This window comes from Mustela erminea, chromosome 5 (assembly GCF_009829155.1).
Source record: "Mustela erminea isolate mMusErm1 chromosome 5, mMusErm1.Pri, whole genome shotgun sequence".
NCBI classification, from domain to species: domain Eukaryota; kingdom Metazoa; phylum Chordata; class Mammalia; order Carnivora; family Mustelidae; genus Mustela; species Mustela erminea.
Window position 1 is genome coordinate 1,348,274 of NC_045618.1, and position 12,774 is coordinate 1,361,047.

Genomic DNA, 12,774 nt, shown 5'->3' on the forward strand with positions numbered 1-12,774 from the left:
ACGCACGCTTTCCGACGCGGCAGTCCGGGGCCGGAGCTCGCCGGGCCCCGCGAGGAAGCACAGGGACCCTCACCCACGGCCACACAACGCGACGCCCTCAAGTGCCTCCGGCCCGCGCGCCTGTGCCCGGTCGACCCCGGCGGCGAGGGTTGGGAAGCGGCTCCCAGCGATCCGCCCCTCCCCGCCCCCCGCACGGGGCGCCGGCCAATCGCCGCGCGCCGCGGATCCAGGCCCCGCCCCCAGCCAGGGCCACGCCCTGCGACCCCGCCCCCAGCCCGCGCACCGCCCCGCGGCCCCGCCCGGCCGGTAATAATTAGGCGGCGGGCGGGGCGCCGCGTCAGCGCCGGGCGCCGGCCAATCGCAGAGCTCGGCCCGCTGCCGCGTCACAGGCCGAACCACCAAACAGAAAAGTTTAATAAACAGCGGACGGAGGCCGGCGGCGGCGGCGGCGGGGCCGGAGCGAGCAGGGGTTCGGCGGCCTCACCTGTCCCCACTCTCCGGCGGCGACCGGCGGCGGCGGGCAGCGCGGCGGGCGGGGAGGGCCGCCGCCAGGTGAGCAGCGCGGCGGGGGCCGGGGCCCGGGGGGCGCGGGGGCCGGAGCCGCTCCCTTCCCCCACCGGCTGAGGCGCGGCTGAGGCGCGGCCGCGGCGCTCCCCCGCGGGCGGACGGAAGCCAGGGCGGCGGGCGGGGGGCAGGGCGGGCCGGGGGCTGCGCTCGCGGCCCCCCGCCCCTGCTCCGAGCAGTTGACAGGCGGGGGGTGGGGTGGCGGGAGCCGGCCTCCACCTGCTGCGCCCGCGGCCCCGGTGGGGCGGTCCCTCCTGTCACGGCGCGTTCGGGCGGCGCGGGTGTGGGCGGGCGGGGGTCCCACAGGCCCCCAACCCCGCGGGCAGCCGCCCCTCCCGGGGTGTGGGCGGGCGGGGGTCCTTAGCGCCCCACCCCTCTCCCGGACAGCCGCCCCTCTCGGGGTGTGGGGGGGCGGGGGTCCCGAGCGCCCCCACCCCCTTCCGCGGCAGCCGCCCCTCCCGGGGTGTGGAGGGGGTCCCGAGCGCCCCCACCCCCTTCCGCGGCAGCCGCCCCTCCCGGGGTGGGGGGGTCCCGAGCGCCCCACCCCTCTCCCGGACAGCCGCCCCTCTCGGGGTGTGGGGGGACGGGGGTCCCGAGCGCCCCCACCCCCTTCCGCGGCAGCCGCCCCTCCCGGGGTGTGGAGGGGTCCCGAGCGCCCCACCGCTCCCCGGGAAGCCGCCCCTCCCGGGGTGTGGGGGTCGGGGGTCCCGAGCGCCCCCACCCCGGTCCCCGACAGCCACCCTTCCCGGGGTGTGGGCGGTTGGGCTGCCGGGCGGGGTCTCCCTGGGACCCGGTGCGCGCTGGAAGTTGGGGGCCGTGGGCGCCCGCCCTGCGTCGGGCGCTGGGGCCGGGAGCGAGGGTTCGGCGGGGTTCGCTTTCCCGACAGAGCTGCGGCGGCTTGCGAGGTTAGCCCGGGGTCCATTGCCTGCCTGCGACGCACGGGCCAGCGCTCCAGGGGAAAAACGCTCTTTTCCTGCAAAGGGTGCCCTTTGCGTTTCTGCAACAGGTCGCCTCTACACTCTGCTCCCTGAGCGTCTTCCAGTGCCCGCGGGCGGCGGCGGAGGGGGAGCCCGAGGGGCAGGGGGCGTCCCGGGGGGCGGGTCCTCTCCGAACGCGCAGGGGAGCGGACGCTGGTCGGAGACCGGGTGGCAAGAAGAGCCGCGACGGCGGCCCCCGCCGCGAGGACGGCACCAGCCCGCCGCCGGCATCCGCTCGCCGGGGCCTCCCCGCCTCCGTGCCCCGGCCTCCTCGCCCGGCACCTCGGTGCGTCCGGTGCCGGGTGTTTATCACGGCCTCGCGTGGGAGGGGAGACACGGGTTCGCCCGTACGTGCGTGCGCCGGGACTGCGGCCTAGGAGTGCTGTCCGCTCGGGCCCGGCTGGGGGCTTCGTTGCGGCCCCGCGCTCTGTTCCCCACCCTCCGCCCCACGTGACTAATGCTCTGGGCGCTCACAGCTCTCGGCGACCGGGCCCGGTGCGCGCTGCTGGGCTCCCGCCCCAGGCGCACGCCTGCCAGGGCTCCCGCCGGCGCGGAGCCGAGCGCGCCAGGCCAGGTGTGGGGCGTCCAGGGGGTGCGGGCCACCGCGGCTGGTTCACAGTGTGCGAGCGCTGGCACCAACGCGGATTCCCGTAGCATGACTCTTTCCTTGGAGGTCACAGCGGGAGCAGTCGGGCGCTCCTTGCCATCTACTTCAGTGCCAGCCTAAGTGTGAGTGCAGAAAGCACTGGGTTGTGTAGGCTAAGTCGTCGTCGTGCGCGGCCCCTCTGTCGTGTTGGCGGGTTCCCTCCAACTTCTCTTCTTCCTTAGCACCGGTCAGAGAACGCGCCCTCCGTCTGTCCTTACAGCTTTGCACACTTTGGTTAGGGGACGCCCCCATCGATGGGCAGAGCCTTCAGGGAAGAGCAGTAGGACGGAGGTGCTCTTTGTGCAGTGACTTGGAGGGTGACCTGCACACTTCTGGAGGAGGACGTGTGGTGGGCTTTAGGATACGCTCTGCACGCTTCTGAGAGCTTTGTAGTTCCCCAGCCTAGACTTGGGAGTGCGGTACCGGTGTGCTCCTAGAGCCGCGTTACTGACCGGGCCTGCAGCAGGCGCTGACCACGCCGGGGCAGCGTTAATTTCGGGAAGCGGTGGTGCGTAAGTCATGGGAGTTTATAGACGGCTTCAAACACCTTGTTTTGAAGGTGCAGGAGTACAGAAGCTTTGTTGCTGTAACTGGCATGGGTAGCTCGCACGCACATTTAGCAGGCTGCTTGGTTTTGGTCCGGCTGTTTTATTATCCTGCTTAGAAGCTTTAAAAAAAGCCTCAGTTTTGTTTTAAGGGGAATGTGTTTATGGTGTGGCATCCTCCCCACCCCCCCACTTTTACAAGGAATAGAAGGTTACAGAGAATAAATAACTGTTGTTAAAGTTTTGGCAGGTACACCCCGAGTCTTTCAGTTTGTGTACATTCTAAGAAATTGGGGGTGGGATTCTGAACGATTCTGGGTTGCCTCTGCCTTCAAAGCTTATCCGGAATATGATCCGTCTCAACACCTTGCGGTATCCTGGATGGTAAGAGCTGTCATCTAACCCGTCTCCCTGCCTCCCTGCCTCGGCTGTCGTTTTCCTGCAGTCTGCGCTGTTCCTGTGGTGGAGCGACCCTTCAGTGGGTGAATTCGAGGCTCAGTACCCAACGGTGACTTCACAACACATGAAATGAAATGAGAGCTTCTTACTCGGCCAGCTTTACCCTAGACCTGCAGTGGCCAGTGGAAATGTAATGGGAGCCACATAAGTAACAAGATCTTCTGATAGTCAGGGGCACCTGGGTGGCTCAGTCCGGCATCTCACTCTCGACTCTGGCTCAGGTCATGATGTCACAGTTGTCAGATTGAGCCCCGCGGAGCGCTGGACACTCAGCAGGAAGTCTGCTTGCAATTCTCTCTCCCCACCGCCTCCCCGCCAGCTCCCACGTACATAAATCTTTAAAACCTTCTTATAGCCACATTAAAAAGAAAAGAGAGAAACAGGGGATAATATTTTATCCTGATAATAAATAACAATAAAAATTAAAAAAAATAATGTTTTATCCCAGGATATTATTATTTCAATAAGTAATTAGCATAGGAAATTATTAATGGGCTATTACACTTAACTTTTTTCAAACTGTCTTCAAAATCCAATATGTATTGTCCACTGACAGTGCGCCGGGACTGGCCCTGTTTGAGGTGCCGAATAGGCAGCCACACAGGACTCGTGGCTGTCGGGTGCATGCAGCCGCTCTCGCCTGTCCAGCCTTGCCGGCTTTCCCCTGACTCAGCACCTCCAGCTCTACTGGTCTTTTTGGAATTCTTGAGCATGCCACGCTTATTTCCTTAAAATTGTGCTTTTCTGCCTGTCACATTCAATTGTATGTCTGCTCAGATGTCACGGCTTCAGAGAGGCCTTGACCAAGTTCCCTGACCCTGGGACTCTGCTTCATTTCCTTATGGAACCTGTCATCCAAAGTGGTTTATTGGTTTATTATCTCTCACTTCAGGGCAGAAGTTACATCCACATACATAAGATTCTGTAAGGATGCACAGCATTTTGCCTTCCTGTCATGTGTCACTTGTTGCTTCATCCTCCTGTCACTGTTCAAGTGTGGGGAAGAGCTAACTAAGTCTTTCTACATATTTCTCATTTCTTTGGGATTCAGACTGTCTTACAGTAACTGAGTCAAAGCACATGAACATTTTTTTGTCTTTTTATAAATATTGTCAGATCTTTTTTAAAAAATTTAACTAACATAAAGTTGACCAAATCTGTATGAAGTTTGACAAAAAATGTGAGGAGAGAATACACATTTCTCCCTATCTTTGCCAACACTTGAATACTGTCTTTCCTTTCATAAGACTGATTATACATTTCTTAGCTTAATATGATGATGAATGGGGAGATGGGTGTTGTATCTTCTAATTTGTCTTTTGCTCACTTGGGTCGGTGTTCTATATTTGCAGTACCCTTTTTATTCTTTTAAATATTTAGGATAGCAGCCCTTTGTCACATCCCGCAGATATCTCCCTTGGCTCTTTGCCTTTTACTTGCTTAGGGTATTATTATTATTTTTTTTAACTTGAGTTTTTTACCTTTTAAGAAATTTAAGTTAATACCACCTTTCTATGCCTCCTCCTTTGCTTTCATATTTAATGGGTTCTCCTTGCCCAGATAACTGTTTTTTCTAGTTCTTTTATGCTTTCGTTTTTCACATCTATCTCTTTCTGTTCTTCTGGGACTTGTTTTGACATGATACATGAAGTGAAATAGCTTCCTTTACTTTTCCTTAATAATTAATCAGTTATTTTAGCCCCATTAACCAAAATCTTATTCTTGGTGCCTTGAAATAAAGCTACCTTTCTTATATACTAAAAACATATTTTTATACTTGATTCCTAGCTTTTATTCAGTCAGTATTCATGATTTGATACTAGTGCACATTGTTTTAGTAATTGGGAGTAATAATGTGTTTTCATTTTGTTACTCTATGTCTCCCTCCCTTTTCCTCCCCAGATTTTTGGCTGTTGCTTTGTTCTCAAGTTTTTTAGTTGATTCCTTAGGGTCCGGTGTTTTTGAATTTTTAAATTTAGAAACTTTTTTTTAAAGATTTTATTTATTTATTTGATAGAGAGAGAGGGAACACAAGCAGCAGGAGTGGGATAGGGAGAAGCAGGCTTCCCACTGAGCAGGGAGCCTGATGTGGGGCTCGATCCCGGGACCCTGAGATCATGACCTGAGCCCAAGGCAGATGCTTAATGACTGAGCCACCCAGGTGCCCCTAAAAATTCTTATATCTACAGCTAATGTTTTATGTATAATAAAAATATTTAGTGTCATTAAATTCTTTTTTTGCATGTAGTTTCAGCTATGTTCCTTAAATGTTGACATGTATAAATATCTGTATTTATTTACTTGTCCCTCATAGCTGCTGTTGCTCTTTGCTGCCTGGACTTTGTGCCCAGTGCTGAGGCCTCCTCGGTGAACACACAGGGCCTTTGCTTTCACTGAGTTCAGAGTCTCTGGGAAAGCTAACTGAAGAACAAAGAGTTTTCAAATGTTGACAAGTGCTAAAAAGGAAAGAAATATGATGTGCCAGTAGAGATTGGAACGTGCTAATTGGATGTTCTGAGAAGGTTTCTGTGAGGATGTAATATTTAAGCTTAATGGTGGAACCAAGTTTGTTTGGGGAGTTTCTTTAAGCAAATCCTGGACCTGTCAGAACATTCAAAACAAAAAAAACAATGGCACACTGAATTTCTTTTGCAAATTTTTTTTTGTGAAAATTGCCTTGTAAACAGTTTCAAGCCTGAAGCTTCTCCTATGGAAAATTCGGCACTGTGATTTTGAGTTCTGAGATCAAGAAAGAGCCAGGGGAAGTTTTTCAAGCGAAGGGTACTGCTAGCACAAACGGGACAGAAGAGCTTGGCTTGATTTAGGATTTGCCAGCGGCGTAGAATGACCAGGGTTCATCCATTGAGTAGTGCGGGTCCAGCAAGATTCCTTGGGGGGACTTACATTATTTCCCGGAGAACCGGCTGCTTCGACTTCTCTGCCTTCCTACCCTATTTGGATTCTGTGACCCAAATCAGTCTCCTACAAATAATTTAAGATGATTTAACCCCTTAGTACTTCCCTTCATTATTTCTACTGTATTTTCCAGTTTTTCTCCACTCAAGACCTTTGCATATGCTGTGCCCTTTTGCTTAATTGTGATTTCCTTGAAGAATCCTTCCCTAATGCTGGAAAAGAGGTTAAACCCTCTGTTGGCTATATTTACTCATTTTATATTGGACAATTCTTGTGTAAACACTTGTAATAACTGCAGTTCATTAAATGTAAGTGATTTGTTTCTGGGTTTCTTCCGCTAGAGCTGTTACATCCAAGCTGGCAGATAGCCATTTGTCGCTATTTAAATCCATCAAAATTAAGTAATATAAAAAATTCGGTTCCTCAGTCATGCTCGTACATACCAGTTGCCCAGTAGCCACATGTGGCTGGTGGTTGTTGTACCGGACAGAGGAGATGTAAATTTAAGCATCCACTGGCTGTTGAAATATCCCAAGTCTGAATGATCCTGTAAGCATAATATGAACTGACTGGATTTCTACTACAAAAAACAGAGTAAAATCTCAATTTAAAAATGATTACGTATTGAAGTAATGCTATTTTATATGTTTTGTGTTAAGTAAAATATGTTATGACAATTAATTTAACTAACGTTGTGATGTGGCCATGAGAACATGCAAATCACTCATGGTTCCCATGACATTGCTGTGGGACAACAGTGGTCTGACCCTAAGTCTCCACAGTGGGCAGGACAGTGCACCATGATGTCCACAGCAGGTAGCAGTACCAGCATGCAGTAGGCGTTCTGATCGTTTGGTGGGTTCATAAACTCTTCTGTTAAGTTTGAACATTACTGTGTGGTCGTTAGAGGGTGTTACCTGTTCAGCTTGTTCTTTTCAAAATTGCTCATTTTCTGTGACTATGATTTTTACAGATTTTCCATGACTGTTGAAAAAAGCAGCTTTTCTTTTGATAGGTATATAAAAATAAATTTTATTAAATAGAGTGGATCATTTATTTTTTCATCTTTTATTTCTTTCTAGCTTTGGCTGCTAAGAGAGAGGAGGGAACTTAGAGTCTGCCAGTCTGTTTTCTTCCATCACCTCTCTCTGTCTCGAAGTTGACTTAGATTGGCGGGGTATGTTACTTGGCACAGGAAAATTTATGGCTACTAAGTCTTAATAATTGAGTATTGGGAATGCTTTTTCCTTATACTTTGGTCTCGATATTGTGATTCATGTTCCTTTTCAGTCTACATTTGTCGGTGACCTTGTTTATCCCTGTGGACTTAAAGCAATTGTCTTATAGAAAGGTACCTCCCCTTGGTTTATGCTTTATCTGTTTGTTTCCTTTGTGCTCAGAATTTTGCTGAATGGGCCCTTACCCTTTGCTCTTGCCCCCAGTGCTCCCCTACTCCCCTTGTGGTGTTCTCCCTTAATGAATTGGCAGGCACAGGGCAGGAGTTGCAAACTCAAATACATGCCTCACTTTTGTAAGCAATGTGTATTTGTCAGGGAAATATTTCTCTAAATTTTTTTTTCTCCATTAGATATTGGTTTGGGGACCAAATCTTTAGTGACCTGGTCATGCTTTGTTGAATGTCAGGCTGGGCCTTTTATCAATTACTGCATAAACCCACCTGTTAGCACCCAGGGATGATGCCAAAGATTAATTTCTGTTGTGTGGAGAGTAGTGTGAGCTGTTCTCAGTCCTTTACAGTTCTGAGGACGCCTTCACCCTGTTCTGTACCTACAAAAGTTAATCCTAATAGTCTAGGTACTTATTCCTTGTAGAGGGTCTTTTTAAAGTGAGATGAGACCTAGTTAGTTGTTCTGGCTTGTTATCTTCCTCATGGTTAGTTGATGGGTTTGGGAAGGCTTCTGAGCTCATCCCCCTCCAAGAATACACACTGCGTCCTTTGGATACTTGATGTTCAAAAGGCGGTGTTGTCACGTGCCATCAGCGAGCCTTGGAACTTTTGCAGGCTTCCTGTTCCTATGAAGCAATATTGTGTTCAAATAATCTCAGTCGTGGCGTTGCTTTCATTTGTTGTTGCTGTTTTCTTCTGCTACTGATTTAGAAGTAGAATAAAATCCCCTTATTTTTATCCTGTGAGCCGCCTAAAATGATATTTATCACAGTGAAGTTCTTTCATACAGGTCCTAGAGATCTGTGAACAATCTGGTATAACCACATCTGTATTTGTTACAGATTGAGAGTGGGCCTGGTGTTATTTTCGTGTATGTAATGTATACCAATAATTAACTCTGAAGTGAAACATTGATATCGGAGCAAAGGTTTTTTGGTTCCTGTAACTGTCTCGTAATCTTGTGTTTGCCAAAGTTTAATATATAAATGCTTGCCATCTCTTTTGCTGTGGCCCTGTCAAATTTTGGCCATCTTAAACCCTTTCCCTCCGAGTTTTGTGCTGTAACTCATATTATGTGTTCTGTTATTCGCTCCGTCCCTCTTCTGCCTCCAGTGTTGTTTTGGGAGAGTGTCCTCACAGTGGGAAGAAAACCCGAACTTGACTCGTGGAGTGCTGGGCTTTCAGAGCCGCGAAAAAGCGTCTTGGGGCCGGGCCTCTCTGAACTGGCCGTTTCTGTGTGTCCTCTGGAAGCGCCGAGCAGATGCGCGGCCACTTGGGTGTTCCTCCGTATTCGTGTCCACTTGCAGTTACGTGCATTTCAGTCTCCTACAGACTTCGCTTTGTGTTCAAGGCAAGTTTGTTGGCTTTGTGTTGTTCTAATATACAGATTTTCTTTCCGGGAAAATGCTTGCAAGGTTTTGAACTTTGAAAACTATACATTCAATTTTAGAAATTTTTATGTAAACGTATTGAAAGTATTTTGAGAAGCACTGCGTTTTGGATTTGTGTTCATAAGCCGGCTGAAATGTTGGTAGAGGTGACAGCTGGACTGTGCGGAGCGAGCTCCGCGCCAGGCGGGCTGGTGGTCAGCGTCGGAGGACTAGACGGCCAGCCGCGGGGGCACGAGCAGGGCTCGCGCGAGGAGCGCGGTGGACTGCAGCGCACCCGGCCGGCCTGCAGCCGGAGCGCCCGTGCGGCGGCCTCTCGGATCTCTGCGGGCGGCACCTCCTGTCGCCCAGTGTTGTCCGAGGGTCTCCCCGCCCGTGTGCGCGCGCCCCCTAAGTCCGTGGACGCCCGAGGAGGCTGCCAAACCGTGCCTACCCTTAAGGAAGCGCCGCCGGAATTAAAGGAGAGAACGAACGAGCAGGGCCCCCGGAGCCTCACCGACGGCGCGCGGCCGGCCGGCGGCCTTTCCTCGGTGGCGGGCGGTCGGTCGGCGGTGGCTGTGCGCCCCCGGGGCGGACGCGTCAGACCGGGGCGTGGGTGCCCTCGGAGGGGGAGGGTCGGAGTCGGAGGACCGGGTGTTCGCCCCGCGGCGACGCTGGGGACGGAGCGGCCGCGGGGCGATGGCGCGAGCAGGAGCGAGCCGGGGCTGTTCGCCGTGGCGGAGGCGGCGCCGGTTTTCCGTCTCGGAGGAGGCCGCGCTTCCGTTCCGTCGGCGGGACTTCGCGGGGCGCCCGCGGAGAAGGCGCGAACTCTGCTGAAGCAGTGTGTCCTCCCCGACTCCCCGGCGCCCTCCCGGCTGGGCAGCGCCTGCAGGGCCCGCGGAGGAGCGCCGTGGGGGACCCCGGGGCCGGCCGGCCGGGGTCCGGCGCCTCGCCGTGCGCGCGCTCCCGCAGACAAAAGAGCGAGCCGGCGCGCCGCCCTGGGAAAGCGAAACCGCGCCGGCTGTCGCTTTAAGAGAACAGCTTCCCCGGGCTCTCGGCCGCCGCCGCCTAACCTGCTAGCCAGGAAAAGTTCTTTAAAATGACGGACGTCAGCCGCGTCCAACCGCAGCGGCCGGCCGCCGGCGCGGGGCGGGGCGTGTCCTCGGCGGCCAGTAGGCGCGCAGGGGGCGGGGCTGGCCGGCCAAGCTCGGTTGCCGCGGAGCACAGCTTCAAGTGAAGTTAATCTGAGGGGAAGCGAACAGAAAATTGTGGAGGTTTCGGTGGTAGGATTTTTGTTCCGATCTCCTAATTCTCCTTTTTCTTGCACTTCTGCTCCTCTGTGCTTCTGTGTCGCCAGGTTCTGTCACCGTGCTCTTTCTGCGCAAGGCGCCACTAACGGCGAGCAGGGAAGCAGAACAAAAGGGCTGTTTGGACAGGAAATAGGTGTCGGGAGCATCAACTTGACTTTGTGGCCCGGGGTCTCCGGCGCCGGCCCCGCTGTGCTTCTCCGGCCCGGCCTCCTCGCCGCCGGCCCTGGACGGGGCGTGCCCCTGAGCTCGGGGGTCGCTGAGCCCACGCGAGGGCGGGCGGCTGGGGCGCGAGGGCGGTCAGGGCCGCCGGGCTCTCCCCGCGACTCCGACGACCCCCCCCCCCGAGGACCCCGCCTCCCCACTGCTGTGCTGGGGACTCAGCCCGGTGCCCTCCACTACAGTGTGTCCCGGGCTCACCCCAGCCCCTCCCATGACGGTGCGCCCCGGGCTCTCCCAGCCGCTCCCCTGCGGAGCGCCCCGGGCTCCCCCTGCGCCCCTCACCCGCGGCGTGCTCGGGGCGGGCCAGCGGGGATCCCGGGGCCAGGGGCTCGCTGACTTCTTCCGAGCCGCACGCGGGGACGCGCCGGCTGCTGCCTTCAGACCCGTCCGTTGCAGACGTGGGCCCGGGAGTCCGGGTGCGGGGCTGCGGGTGGGCCGGAAACTTCGCCAGGACCGGCTCTGAGTCCTCCGACTCTCCCGACGCGCCAGACCGTCGCGGCGGGTCCCGCGGCCCGCCCGGTCCCCGGAGACCGCTGTCCGCGCGCTGCTGCGCTTTCGTCCGCAGAGGAAGGTGCTCGGAGCTCACGGGGTCGCCAGCCTCGAGCCGGCGCAGCCGTCGAGCCCGCAGCTGCGGGTGCTGGGCCGCGGCTGCCGGCTGCTGCGCGGGTTTCCGTGCGCGCTTCTCCGCTCCGGCTTAGACGCCGCCGCGGTGACAGCAGTGATGTGAACTTAGGAAAAGTCACCGCGCGCAGCTCTTGTGTTTTTCCCTCTTCTTACCTCGCCAGACTCTTGTATTTTTCCCGTAATTGTAAATAAGTGCGGTTTTATATTAGATTGTTCTTTCACTAAACTATGTCGTCTGTTAAAACTGGTTTTCTTGTGATTGTACAGTTCTCCCAAGTCAGCAGGACCTTAATCGGTCTAGTCTTCTGCCTGTATTACATTGACATTGTTCCTCTTTTTTCACTCTTGTAAATAGCATTGTGTGAAACAGACTTCTGTGTGTACTTTAAAAATATTTCCTCCTTTTTCCCAGATTTTTCTTCTTCTGGAAAAATTCTTGGAGTGGGCTGACCTAGATGAAAGGATATGAAGCCTTCAGTAGCCAAATTGCTTTTTAGGAAGGTTAGACCAGTTCATATTTTCACCAACAGGATGTGCTTCAAGATTTGTCCAAGGGGTAGCCCCTTCAGTGTGCTATTAAAGTGTGCCTCTGAAGCTCTCCGATTGGGTGATTCCTTTTTGCCTAAACTAATAACCTATTTTAAGCCCCATTTTCCAAGATGTAGATGAATATAAAGTCATTTTCTGGTCATTAAAACCAGCTGAAGGAAATTGGAAAAATTTTTACCTGCTTAAGTGAGGGATTATATCTTGGTTGGATATTTTATTTATTATTATGCTGTCAGTAAGGACGGGGCTTCCTGTTTCACATCCGCCTTGCTGTTTAGCCCAGGTTTTCTGGTATGCGCTGCTTCTAGTAAGCACGTATTGGGAGAAGTATTTTCTTACGGTTTCTATCAGAAACATTTTTAGAGAAGGGCTGCAGTAGGACCACTTAAGGTTACCTGCCTTTGAACAGGTGTGGACAGCCTTTGTCACTGTGCATCTCAGGGGCTTTTTATATGGTAGAGAAAGAGAATTAGTATTTGTAGATCTACATTTTAAAATGGTACATCAACACCTTTTCAGTATTTCATGGGTTTTCTGTGACCGAGCGCTCACACAGCAGTGTAGACCGTGTTGTTCTTGTCTTTGAGAGCGCTCTGTTTGGCGGTGACAGCTGGTCATGTGTACTTTTGACAGCTAGTGTGTTCCGTGGGCTCGGCGGTACCTGCTCAGCTTATGAACTTGTTAACTGATGTTCCATAATAAACTTGAAAAGTTGCTTTAAAGCAAAATTCAAGACAAATGCTAGTTTAACTGGTGAAAGGGAGGCAGTGATAAATGGTGGGGAAGCTCTCACTGATGCAGAGGGGCTGAGCACAGCTGCAGTTCTGTTTATTTTCTGTGAAGTGTTTCTTCAGTTACTGATAACATCGTGTCTCCAACTTGCAGAGCTAATGTTGTTGGTCATTGTGTTGTTTCAGGGGAATGCTGTTTTGTTTGCCAACAGGTGAACAGTTTGAGTTTTCTAGACCCTTGGGTTTTTCTTCATATTTGGAGTGGCAGAGAAGGGCTTGAAACTCATCTGTTGTAATTAGTGAAATAGTTACCTTGAAACACATTTTACATGCATTTAAATTTTGTGGCTGTATCAGAACTTACATAGGTAAATTCTTCATTCATGAGTAGAACAACTGTTTGGGTTTCACTTGAATATTTACAATTTATGTTGGTGCTTAAGTATTTATATCACAAAT

The 12,774-nt window shown here is 53.1% G+C and overlaps 1 protein-coding gene across 17 annotated transcripts in view; it reads left to right on the forward strand.

Annotated features, from left to right (window-relative positions):
* Positions 1-399: 399 nt before the first annotated feature.
* The window catches only part of ZFAND6 (zinc finger AN1-type containing 6), a 58,933-nt gene continuing 46,558 nt past the window's right edge, over positions 400-12,774 (forward strand). For 10 of the 17 annotated variants that reach the window (XR_004285532.1, XR_004285529.1, XR_004285536.1 and 7 more), the window contains exon 1: positions 8,382-10,165. The gene's annotated coding sequence lies outside the window, so the exon portion shown is untranslated. Of the gene's footprint in view, positions 553-8,381; positions 10,166-12,774 lie in introns of those variants that run through there. The other 7 variants (XM_032341909.1, XM_032341910.1, XM_032341907.1 and 4 more) reach the window with 5 other exon arrangements.